The following is an 11,568-nucleotide window of genomic DNA, read 5'->3' as shown; positions in this document are numbered from 1 at the left end:
ACCAAAACATTCCCTGCTTCTGCATTTTAGGCCAAAAAGGAGGAGCAGACTTTCAGATAAAACATTACACATATAAATCTAAATGAATTAATCAAACCTATGTTCACATATATCATTGTCTCACCTTGATTTCTTATAAAAACAGTCAATTTGCATATTTTTGACAGAATTTATTCACCATTTTACAGCACTTAACAACAGTTCATACGGTATGTTGTACCCATTACTGTCAAGCAATCACCTATTCTGGCATGACTGCTTTTGGCAACGTCATCACACCTGCATCCCATCCCAGTGTTTTTCCTGCTGTAGACAACTGAAGAACCCTGAAGAGCTGAGAACTAGTCTGACACATGTATGATCCTCAAGAAACATGTCATATGTTTAAAAAATACAGTTACTGAGCAATAAGGGTGCTGCACTCAACTTTTCCCACTTTACTTCACTGATTAGAGTTTCCAAATTAGATTTATTTCAATTTTTTCCTGTTTTCTTATTTTAGGTGCATACGAATCCTTTCATCATTAGCCTATCCTTCATAATAATAATAATAATAATAATAATAATAATAATAATAATAACAATGTATGTACAATCAGCATATCACATGAACCGCATATACAGGGGTTGGACAAAATAATGGAAACACCTTCACCTCAAGATGATAATGCCCCAATCCATACAGCTAGAATTGTTAAAGAATGGCATGAGGAACATTCTAATGAAGTTGAGCATCTCGTATGGCCGGCACAGTCCCCAGACCTCAACATTATTGAGCATTTATGGTCAGTTTTAGAGATTCAAGTAAGACGTCGATTTCCACCGCCATCGTCTCTAAAAGAGTTGGAGGGTATTCTAACTGAAGAATGGCTTAAAATTCCTTTGGAAACAATTCACAAGTTGTATGAATCAGTACCTCGGAGAATTGAGGCTATAATTGCCGCAAAAGGCGGACCTACACCATATTAAATTATATTTTGTTGATTTTTTAAGCTGTTTCCATTATTTTGTCCAACCCCTGTACATGTGATGGTAGTGTACAGCATAATGAAACCGTCTGATGAACATGAAAGTTGGTGTCAATGTGTTATGGAGCAACTTTTCAAGCTGGCTTTAGTGATTTAAAAATAGTTGGCAAGGCTGTCTGGCTTTTCATTTACTGGACAAATTACAGTGTTTTTGGCCCCATCATCTCTTCATTGAAGCAAACTGGCATATCTCCCAAAATGCCCAAGTACTTTTTAAAGCCAACTGACTGGGTGTCTAGACATTTAAGTAGCTGTTGCTAAAGGGTGTTGTCAGGAACTATGTTCAATAGCATGAATGTCACAGAAGGAAAATAAATTAATTATACCCAATTTTCACCATCTGCAGTCCCTCTCCAAACAGGGTTCAACATCAGCTTATTTAACAATGTTAGCCTCAGTTTATTGAATAGACGACAAAACTAGAAAACCAAATGTCAATTCTTCATATTACTTTGAACACACGTCTGCACATCAATACATAAAAAACATCATGCATACAGTCTTTTTACCAGCAATGAAGAAGAAGAAGAAGAAGAAGAAGAAGAAGAAGAAGAAGAAGAAGAAGAAGAAGAAGAAGAAGAAGAAGAAGGCCTTTTCAGTTCAGACACACTCACTATCATAATTATAATCTGATGTGGTCTGTGTACCATAATGATTATTACTGTGCTCATACTGCATCTCTGTACAGAGTTGTGTTAGTGCAAAACTGATAAATGGTCATTGCATGAGCTTTAATAATAAATGTGCCTGGGACTATTTCATTGGTGACTTTAATGGGGTTTAGTGTGACAGTAATGCACTCAGCTCTCTCCTGTAATATTCACAGCCTCAGCAGTTACACAAACTGCTAAGACACCTCTTCAGAGCCCTTTTCTACACTGTTGTTAGTTTGATCCCATGGGGTTATTTCAGTCCTATTATGTAATATACTGAGGTAAAAGAAGCTGCAGTAATAACACAGGATACCTTGATACCCAGCACAAAACAGTTTTTGATAAGAATCAAATTTTCGTTCAAGTGTGCTGTCATATCTCTGCAAATTAGATCAGCTCAAAACAAGCAGAGCCAAAGCCTTAAGACATAGAGGGAAGAGTGTCTGAAAACCTACTAATCCAAACTGTTCTTTGTAATTTTCATCCCAGAATGATTTTGCAATCACAGAAGACATTATAGGCCAAGATAGAAGGGGCGATTGGCTGACGGCTAATGTCAGATACAACTCTACCTCCAGTCCAACTATGAAATGAATGATCTGACACTTGCCTCCTCATGTGACCGAGTCCAAGTCCATAAGCCCTGGACTGTCAGAAAGAGAGCAGAGAGAGAAACAGAGAAAGAGCAAGAGAAGAAGTGAAGTCAGGGCAATGATATGCTAAGTCTCATATTGAGCTCCAATAAGAAGAATACATGTGTCCAGTAAATGCTTCTGTCCCTTCATTCACATTCATTGCTTTAAGTCATCTAAAGATATTAAAAAATAATAAAAAATTTTAAAACATACTCTATGCATTTGAAGGGATTGTGCACAACTAATTTTAAATAGTCTCCCCTGTGTGCAAACAGATACACAACAGCTACGAAGCAGCTATGAAAAAATGTGAAACATTCAGAAATAGATTTAGAATACTTAATCAATCCCAGAGGAAATTGTTGTGTGTTGTAGTTGCTCCATGCACGTAAAAGAAAAAGTATCAGGAAAGAAATTATTACTGGTCATTGGTGATAAAGGAAATCAACAATATAATAGGAATGGATGTACCATTTGATTTTATTCTGAATTACTTGGGTAAACTATAGCACATGAGATGAGGAAATCTGACCAATATCTTTTGTTAATATTATTACCAGGGACAAAAAAAGCCATAACTTAAAAATGAATGTGCAAAGATCCCTTAACGCTTCTGGACTGGACATGTTTTGAATGAAATTTATGACATGACAAGACTCACTACTGATAAATGTAAAAAATATTGGGAAAAATGGGATGTTTATGTTAATCAAAGAAATCTGAACCTGTATAATCTTATACTTATATATGCTTATTTTGACTTTTTTTTTTTTTACCTAATTTGTCCTGAACCTGTCTGTATTTTATTTGTCTAAAGGTTGAACCTAGATGCTCTAACTGTTGTGGTCTGTTTTTGATCATTTATGTGTTCTGTATACTGTAAAATCTGTATATAAAAAAATAAAGTATAAAAAAAGGAAAGAAATTATCTATCTATCTGTCTGTCTGTCTGTCTGTCTGTCTGTCTGTCTGTCTGTCAAAAACAAAGTAAGTGGATGAAAACCGGAGAAAGAAAAAAAAACAGGAGTTCAGGGATGAGGAGACAAATCTATCTATCTATCTATCTATCTATCTATCTATCTATCTATCTATCTATCTATCTATCTATCTATCTATCTATCTATCTATCTATCTATCTATCTATCTATCTATCTATCTATCTATCTATCTATCTATCTATCTATCTATCTATCTATCTATACCCATATGTACCCTAATATACTTATTAAAACACTATCAGAACACAATTACAGCAAGCAATATGTACTAGACAAATATCATCAATATGATAATTAAAAGAAATATACAAAAAAAGTGTTAAAAACATTGGTTGTGTGTAATTATAAATATGCGGTTATAAGGAGGAATTACACAGTCTGATGGTCACGGGCAGTAGTGATTTTCTATCCCATCATGGAGTGGGTGAGAGGAATTGTCCAGAATTGTCCTTATTGTGGACAACATTTGCCTTTCTGACACCATCCTCAGAGACTCCAGCTCCATCTCCATAACGTTACTGACCTTGAGGATTAAGTTTATTGAGTCTGTTGGCATTAGCACCCCTCAGCCTGCTGCCCCAGCATGCAGCAGCACAGAGGACGGCACTAGCCATGACAGACTCAGAGACGATCCTGAGCATTGTCCGGCAGATGTTGAATGACCTCTACCACCTCAGAAAGTAAAGACAGCTCTGGCCCTTCATGTAAAGTGATGATGTGCTCTTTGGCCAGTCCAGTTAATTGTTAATATGTTCTCCTATGTAATCCACCACAATGCATTACATCATTACACATTAAATGTTTGCCTCCTTACTGATGCATGGATGTGTTCATACAAAATGTATTTAGAGTTTTCATGTGTAGTTTTGCTATGTTTAGACACTAAAACATGGTTAGGTTGATTAAAAGATGGACTTTGGACTTAAAATACATCCTTTTACATTATAGAAAGTATTTCTGCCAGAAGGTTTTGCACTCTGGTAAAAATATGTATATGTATATGTAAATGTATATGTATATGTATATGTATATGTATATGTATATGTATATGTATATGTGCAGGGTGGGGAAGCAAAATTTACGATGAACATTTAGTTGTTTTTTCTCAGCAGGCACTGCGTCAATTGTTTTGAAACCAAACATATATTGATGTCATAATCATACCTAACACTATTATCCATACCTTTTCAGAAACTTTTGCCCATATGAGTAATCAGGAAAGCAAACGTCAAAGAGTGTGTAATTTGCTGAATGCACTCGTCACACCAAAGGAGATTTCAAAAATAGTTGGAGTGTCCATAAAGACTGTTTATAATGGAAAGAAGAGAATGACTATGAGCAAAACTATTACGAGAAAGTCTGGAAGATACTATTAAAGAAGAATGGGAGAAGTTGTCACCCGAATATTTGAGGAACACTTGCGCAAATTTCAGGAAGCGTGTGAAGGCAGTTATTGAGAAAGAAGGAGGACACACAGAATAAAAACATTTTCTATTATGTCAATTTTCTTGTGGCAAATAAATTCTCATGACTTTCAAGAAACTAATTGGTCATACACTGTCTTTCAATCCCTGCCTCAAAATATTGTAAATTTTGCTTCCCCACCCTGTATATGTATATGTATATGTATATGTATATGTATATGTATATGTATATGTATATGTATATGTATAGCTATGTCTAGCTTGAGTTCTTCAGGACAGCACCTGCTGATGGTTCCACGCACCTGTTTTAGCACACTCGGTGACAGGTCTTTTAAAGCTGTGGCACCACGTCTATGGAATGACCTGCCTCTACACCTACGGTCCATGGACTCTGTAGAGAGCTTTAAGAAACACTTCAAAACCCTCCTGTTCAAAAAGGATTTTTAGTCTCCCACCTGACCCAGGGCCACCACAAACTGATTACACTCTATGTATTCATCATAATGTACTCCATATGTCACCCCCCCCCCCCCCCCCCCCCCCCCCCCAGTCTCTCTATATCTCTATCGCTCTCTCTTTTCTCCTCCTTTACTCTCTCTCTTTAACCCCAACTGGTCAAGGCAGACAGCCATCCTTCAGGAGTCTGGGTCTGCTTGAGGTTTCTGCCGTTAAAGGGAAGTTTTTCCTCGCCACTGTCACCAATCACAAGTGTTTGCTCCTGAAGGATTCTGTTGGGTCTCTGTAAACTTAATTTGATTCTGATATGAATTGATAAAGCACTTTGTGACTCTGTCTGTGAAAAGTGCTCTATAAATTAATTTACTTACTTACTTACTTACTATATGTATATGTATAGCTATAACTATAGCTATAGCTATACATATACATTGGGTGTAAATAGCCATATGGGCAGGCCCACTGTCTACATAATAACAACAACAACAACAACAACTATAATAATAATAATAATAATAATAATAATAATAATAATAATAATAATAATAATAATAATAATAATAATAATAATTCCATAAAAAATGTGCATATGTTGTGTTATTATCATCACATAATATGTGGCCATAGATGTTCTGTCTTCTTAATTTAGAATACACAGTTTGGAGAGAAAATTGTGTGCTCTGTCTATGTAATTTAATCAGCTCATACTATATATCTATTTTGTCAACATGTCTAATAAAATGTCCTTAATTTAAACCATTTCTCTGGCTCTTAAGAAGCCTTCATTCACCAGCCCCTCAGCATTTTCTACTAGAATGACTCACTTGCCCTTGGATTTCAATCATGTAAAACATTTTAGCGTCTGCAGTTCAGAAGTGTCCCTTTAAATGTGTTACGTCTGCTGATGTGAGCTTTGTTTTGCTGAAGCACAGTGCTCACTCACATTTTATGGTCAGTATTTTGTGAAGACTGAAATAATCACATCATCCTAAATTGTTATGATTCAAGGTTCATTTTAAGAAACTATTCAGAGGTGATTGTGTAAAAACTTGCAGTGATGGAAGTTGGTTTGACATAAAAGCTCTGTAACAGCGGCTTCTTGTTTCTACAGGTTGGTGTTATCCTCTTACACAGCCACTTCAGAAGCATTAAAAAGACATTTTTAATATTGAAGAGGCTCAGAGACTAAAAATACTGGGACAACACTGAAAAAGCTGTAGAAATATTGCACATTCAATAACTGTGACTGAAAGCATTTGTGAAATAAAGAATGAACGTTTTTAAAAAACAAAAAGAGAGAAAAATCCTTTATAATGAGGTACTGACAGACACTAAAGGCTTATTTGCATGTAAACAAAATGAAGGATGCTGGTTATTTGTTAGTCAGAATCATTTGAATGTGTTTAAATGTCTGACCATGGTGTGTGCTTTAGTTAGGCTGATGAACACACACCAGTAATAAAAACCATCTGAATGCAGTATTGTAGGAAATATCTGAAAAAAATGTCCTTGCGTTGTATGATTTTCAGGGTTGCAGCAGGATACACTTGTTTTCTACATTACACAGTCGATGTATCTCTATAGTTACACTGCAAAACAACCACAAAAACACACAACGAACAATGATGCCGCTGGCAAGTGACATCGTAGACAATAGGTCAGAGCTCTTTGGAGCCTCAGCAAGGTTATGTATTGTTGTCTGTCCTATTTCTTTTTCATCCTCTCTTGTTTCATTGTCCCAATGAATTTTTAATTGTCTCTCTAAGCTCTTAAGGCAAGAGATGCGTGTCAGAACCAATAAAGCACAGAGACCACCTGTGGCTGGTGTCTGTTTTTGGCTCGACAGAGGAAAGGGCAAAGGCAGAGATGGCTGAGAGGGGTAACAGCGAGGGGTGGGTTCAGGAGTGATGCTGTGGTCATTCCACGGGGGCAACAATAAACCACTGATACTCTGGGTTTGCACAATATCTAGGAAATCCTTCATCTCTTTGTTTTCCTCAGTTCATCCCAGCAGCTAGAGTTGTAAATAAAAGAGAAAGCTGGATGCCGACGAGGACAATGGGATTTAAACAGCATGAATTGTTTTTGTTTTTAGAGACGAATCAAAGTAATTTGATTACACGTGGTATTCATTCTAGCATTATGATTAACCGGAACATTCTCAGAAGTATACATACATACAGTATTTTTTTGTTTCGTATAAAAACTCATTATGAAAAGCATAACGGAGTATGGATTGTTTCTCTCCTGTCTGTCTTTTGTTTCATGAGATGCTCAACATTCCTTTGTGATATTCTGTTCATGGAAAATTATACATCAGATGTTCTTAATACACATGTTTATATGTGTACTTGTTTTTGAGACAATAGTTTTTTATTGTCATTGATTTAATTACAGCTTATGTCTTTACTTTATGTTGTCAGACTTTTGTCTCACATTTACATCCATGAAAATCCTAATGGTTTTACAAGTTACCTTTAAAACCATCCAGTACTTATTTCCAAAGCTGTACCTTTGTCATTACTCACCCATCTTAGTTACCCCTGTCTGTCTTGCCAGTGTTTATTTCTATTCCTCCTGTAGATTTCTAAACTGAGGTTATGTTGAGTTGTTCACTGACATGTGCTGATTTGTCTGCTGCTTCTTAAATTTAATCTACTCTTTAAACCTGTGCAAAGTGAAGCACCTCTGTCTGCTGTCTTCCCAGTTTTACCCACTCTCAATCATTTGCCTGCTTGCAGAAAAAAACAGAAAAAGCACTACTAATAAATTTGCCGTGGCTTTTTCCCTCTGTCCTCATGTGCCTCAGTCTCTTTCTCAAGAAGAAGAGCAGAATCTCCTCTGAGAGTTCACAAACACCTGTCTGTCCATCCTGTTCTAGCCCACACCTCGCTGACATGTCAGCTAGATTATTCATCTATAATCACAGTCTGACCACAGTGATGTTACCTGCCCAGAAAACCAAGCATCAGCCGAGTTTAGACTGTTTTTCCGGTGCCAGTGCTGATGTTCTCATCTAAAAATATACCCACCTGCACATTTCAACCAAAATCTTACTATTGCACTTACCTTGAGTGGTCCTGTCACGTCTTCCACCAAAGAGGTTGCTGTGTATTATTTATTACAGGGATTTTACTGTGTTTGGAGGAGAGAATATAATGTGACAAAAAAATACAAGAGTAATTGGTCTTAAAATCATCGTAACGATTCCAGACCAAGTAGAAACTACAAAAGGTTTAAAGCTTCAATCCATTAAATTATTTGTCATCCCAATCAAATATTATTTAATTCATCGATAGAGATTAGCTGTAAATATGGTATCTTACTGCAAAATTAACACAATGCTAACGTCAAATCTTGCGGAAAAAATTATTGCATAATGAGAAATATATTTTTCATTGAAAATTACAGTCAACACCAGAAAGGGGTTCATTAGCTCACATTATGTAAGTATCCTGTATGTGCTGACCAGGGTTAATGTATAAATGGCCTGTGGAGCAACCACTACCAGGAATGAATGATGTTATCTTCCTTTCAGCATACTTATTTCACGCTGACATGGGCTAATGAGAGCTGAAGTCCCATATGGCTTTACCCCATGCCTGAGAGTGAGGGGGTGTTTACTTACTTCATCAGAGGAAGAAGTAGTTATGTAAAACCTAAAACAACTGTAGTACAACGCTAAAAATAGACAGTTGAACCGTAACGTTTGGCTAACATCTTAAAAGGCTCCATTTACTGGAACATCAGATACCAGAGGTGTCAAAGGGATTTTAGTTCCGGGGCCACATATCTGATGTGATCTCAAATGGGGCGGACCAGTAAAATAATAACATAAAATGCTATAAATTATAATCCAAAATGTTCTCTTTGTTTTAGTGTGAAAAAAAGGAAAATGAAATTGTGAAAATGTAAACAACCTGAAGAATCATTCATTCCTTCATTTATCTTCTGAACCTGCTTTATCCTCACAAGAGTCGCGGGGGTGCTGGAGCCTACCCCAGCTACCTATGGGTGAAGGTGGAGTACACCCTGGATGAGTCACCAGTTCATCACAGGGCTGACATACAGAGACGAACAACTATCACTCTCACATTCACACCTACGGACAATTTTAGATTGACCAGTTAACATGTCTGTGCATGTCTTTAGGTGGTGGGAGGAAGTACCCAAAGAGAACCCATGCAAACACAGGGAGAACATGCAAACTCTACACACAGAGGTCCCTGGTTGGAATTGAACCCAGGACCTTCTTGCTGTGAGGTGACAGTGCTATCCAGTGCACCCTGAGGAATTATGTAGAACCTAAAAGTTCTGAAGTGCAGTTTCAACAATATTATGTCTCAGCTTCTTATTAAGACACAACAACAGTTTCTTCCCCCAAGCCATCACACTGATAAACAATTAACCTGCAATATAACAATAAGTCACATACCTCACGTACAACCTCAACCTGTTGACCGCTCTTCTTTCTCCTTGCACATATTTTTTCCATTGCACATTTTTTAATTGCACGACTTAATTAAATGTTTATACACTTTTTTTTTTTACGAAGGTTTTTACTTATTTAAACTCTGTTTTAGTTGTGTTTTTTTGTGCTTGTTTACAATGTTGTACAGAGAGAGCATAGCTAAAAAAAAAAAAAAAAAAAAAGAGTAAAATTCCATGAATTTTTTTTGAAGATACTTTTTTTTGAAGACGATTTCGGTTGTGATTCTGAAGACAACATACAGATCACAGTTGATCTGCAAATGCACAAAATATTCAGTAGCATACATTATACTGTTAAAATTGCACTTATTTTTCTCAAGACATTTCGGGTGTTTTTTTTTTCATGTTATTCACATTTTATTGCCAAAAGATCATTTTTAAGTGTAAATATTTTCATTATCTATCTATCTATCTATCTATCTATCTATCTATCTATCTATCTATCTATCTATCTATCTATCTATCTATCTATAATACACATATGGTTTTATATATATATACACACACACACACACACACACACACACACACACACACATCTTTACATTAAACTAAGGAGAAAATTTGGAGGTATCATTTATTTATAAGTCATTACTTCCACCAGGAGGTATTGTGATCACTTTGCTCTGTGTTTGTTTGTTAGCAAGATAACTCAAAAAGTTATGGGTGGATTTTCAGGAAATTTTCAGGAAATATTGATTCTGGCACAAGGAAGAAATGATTAAATTTTGGTGGTGATATGTCTTGGCAGAGGTCTGCGCTCTCCGAGTGCTTTTCTTGGTATGCTATTATTTTACTTGAGACCACAATGGCCTGTATGTGGCTCCTGAACCAAAACAAGTTCGACAACCTTGATGTTAAATATTTTCAGTGAAATTCTTGCACTTAACTAATCCATCCTGTGGGCCGGAATGGACCTTTTGGTGGACTGGTTTTGGCCTGTGGGCTGTGTGTTTAACACCCCTGTCAAACACAGTACCTTGTGAATGGCTTTGAAAATTATTGACTAATAATGTTTAAGCACAGAACATTTTCATTAAAATAATGTACAAGGTGGATGTTACTTCAATTAGAGTTTGTATTGCTGAACAGATGTAACTAAGAACTTACTAACTAAGAGTTCCATTGACATAAATGAAGGATGCTGATGACTGAAAAAACCCCTATCTGGCCATCGTTTTAGAGGTTTAATGTGTAACCTTTATGTAATATCTAGTTCTGAAGCTGCAGATTGCACCGCTCTGTCGTCAGCTCAGCTTTAACCATGGCTGAAAAAAAAAAAGAGAAGATTTTGCTAAGCCCAAGACATCATATACTGGCATTTGGACATGATCCGTCCGTCTGTTTCAGTGCCTGGAGAGCCAGTATAGGATGAAGGTTCAATATGCAGGGTACCAGGTAGAGAACAATGTAAGGTTTTTAGATGTTAGAAACTGATCGAGCCTGGTAATGTCATTAACCCATAAAGACCCAGTGGTACTCTTGTGGTTGTCCCCAAATGATTTTTTTCTCTCAAATTAATCTTTCTTAAGTATTTTAATTATCATTTATTATATATTGTACTCTGTGTTTAGCTTTTTTTTCAGTGAAAATCATGCATTTTCCCATATTGAATGTACTGATCATGTAGATTTTTATAAAAAGTTCAGATTAAACTTGAGTGTTATTATATCAGAAACAGAGAAAACTGTAGAAAAAGTGACTTAGATATCAGTAACTGAAAAAACTGTAAAACCAAGTGTGTCCATTCACTGTCATTGATCCAACTCCATGGGTTTTACTGGTGAATCAATGTTGTAGAAGATGACGGTGTTTCCACGTTCACTGTGGAGCCTCTGAACGTCCAAATGGGTCATATTTGATGACCATTAAAAGATGACAAC

This window comes from Sphaeramia orbicularis, chromosome 3, assembly GCF_902148855.1.
Source record: "Sphaeramia orbicularis chromosome 3, fSphaOr1.1, whole genome shotgun sequence".
Lineage (NCBI taxonomy): Eukaryota > Metazoa > Chordata > Actinopteri > Kurtiformes > Apogonidae > Sphaeramia > Sphaeramia orbicularis.
This window is presented reverse-complemented; position numbering follows the sequence as displayed.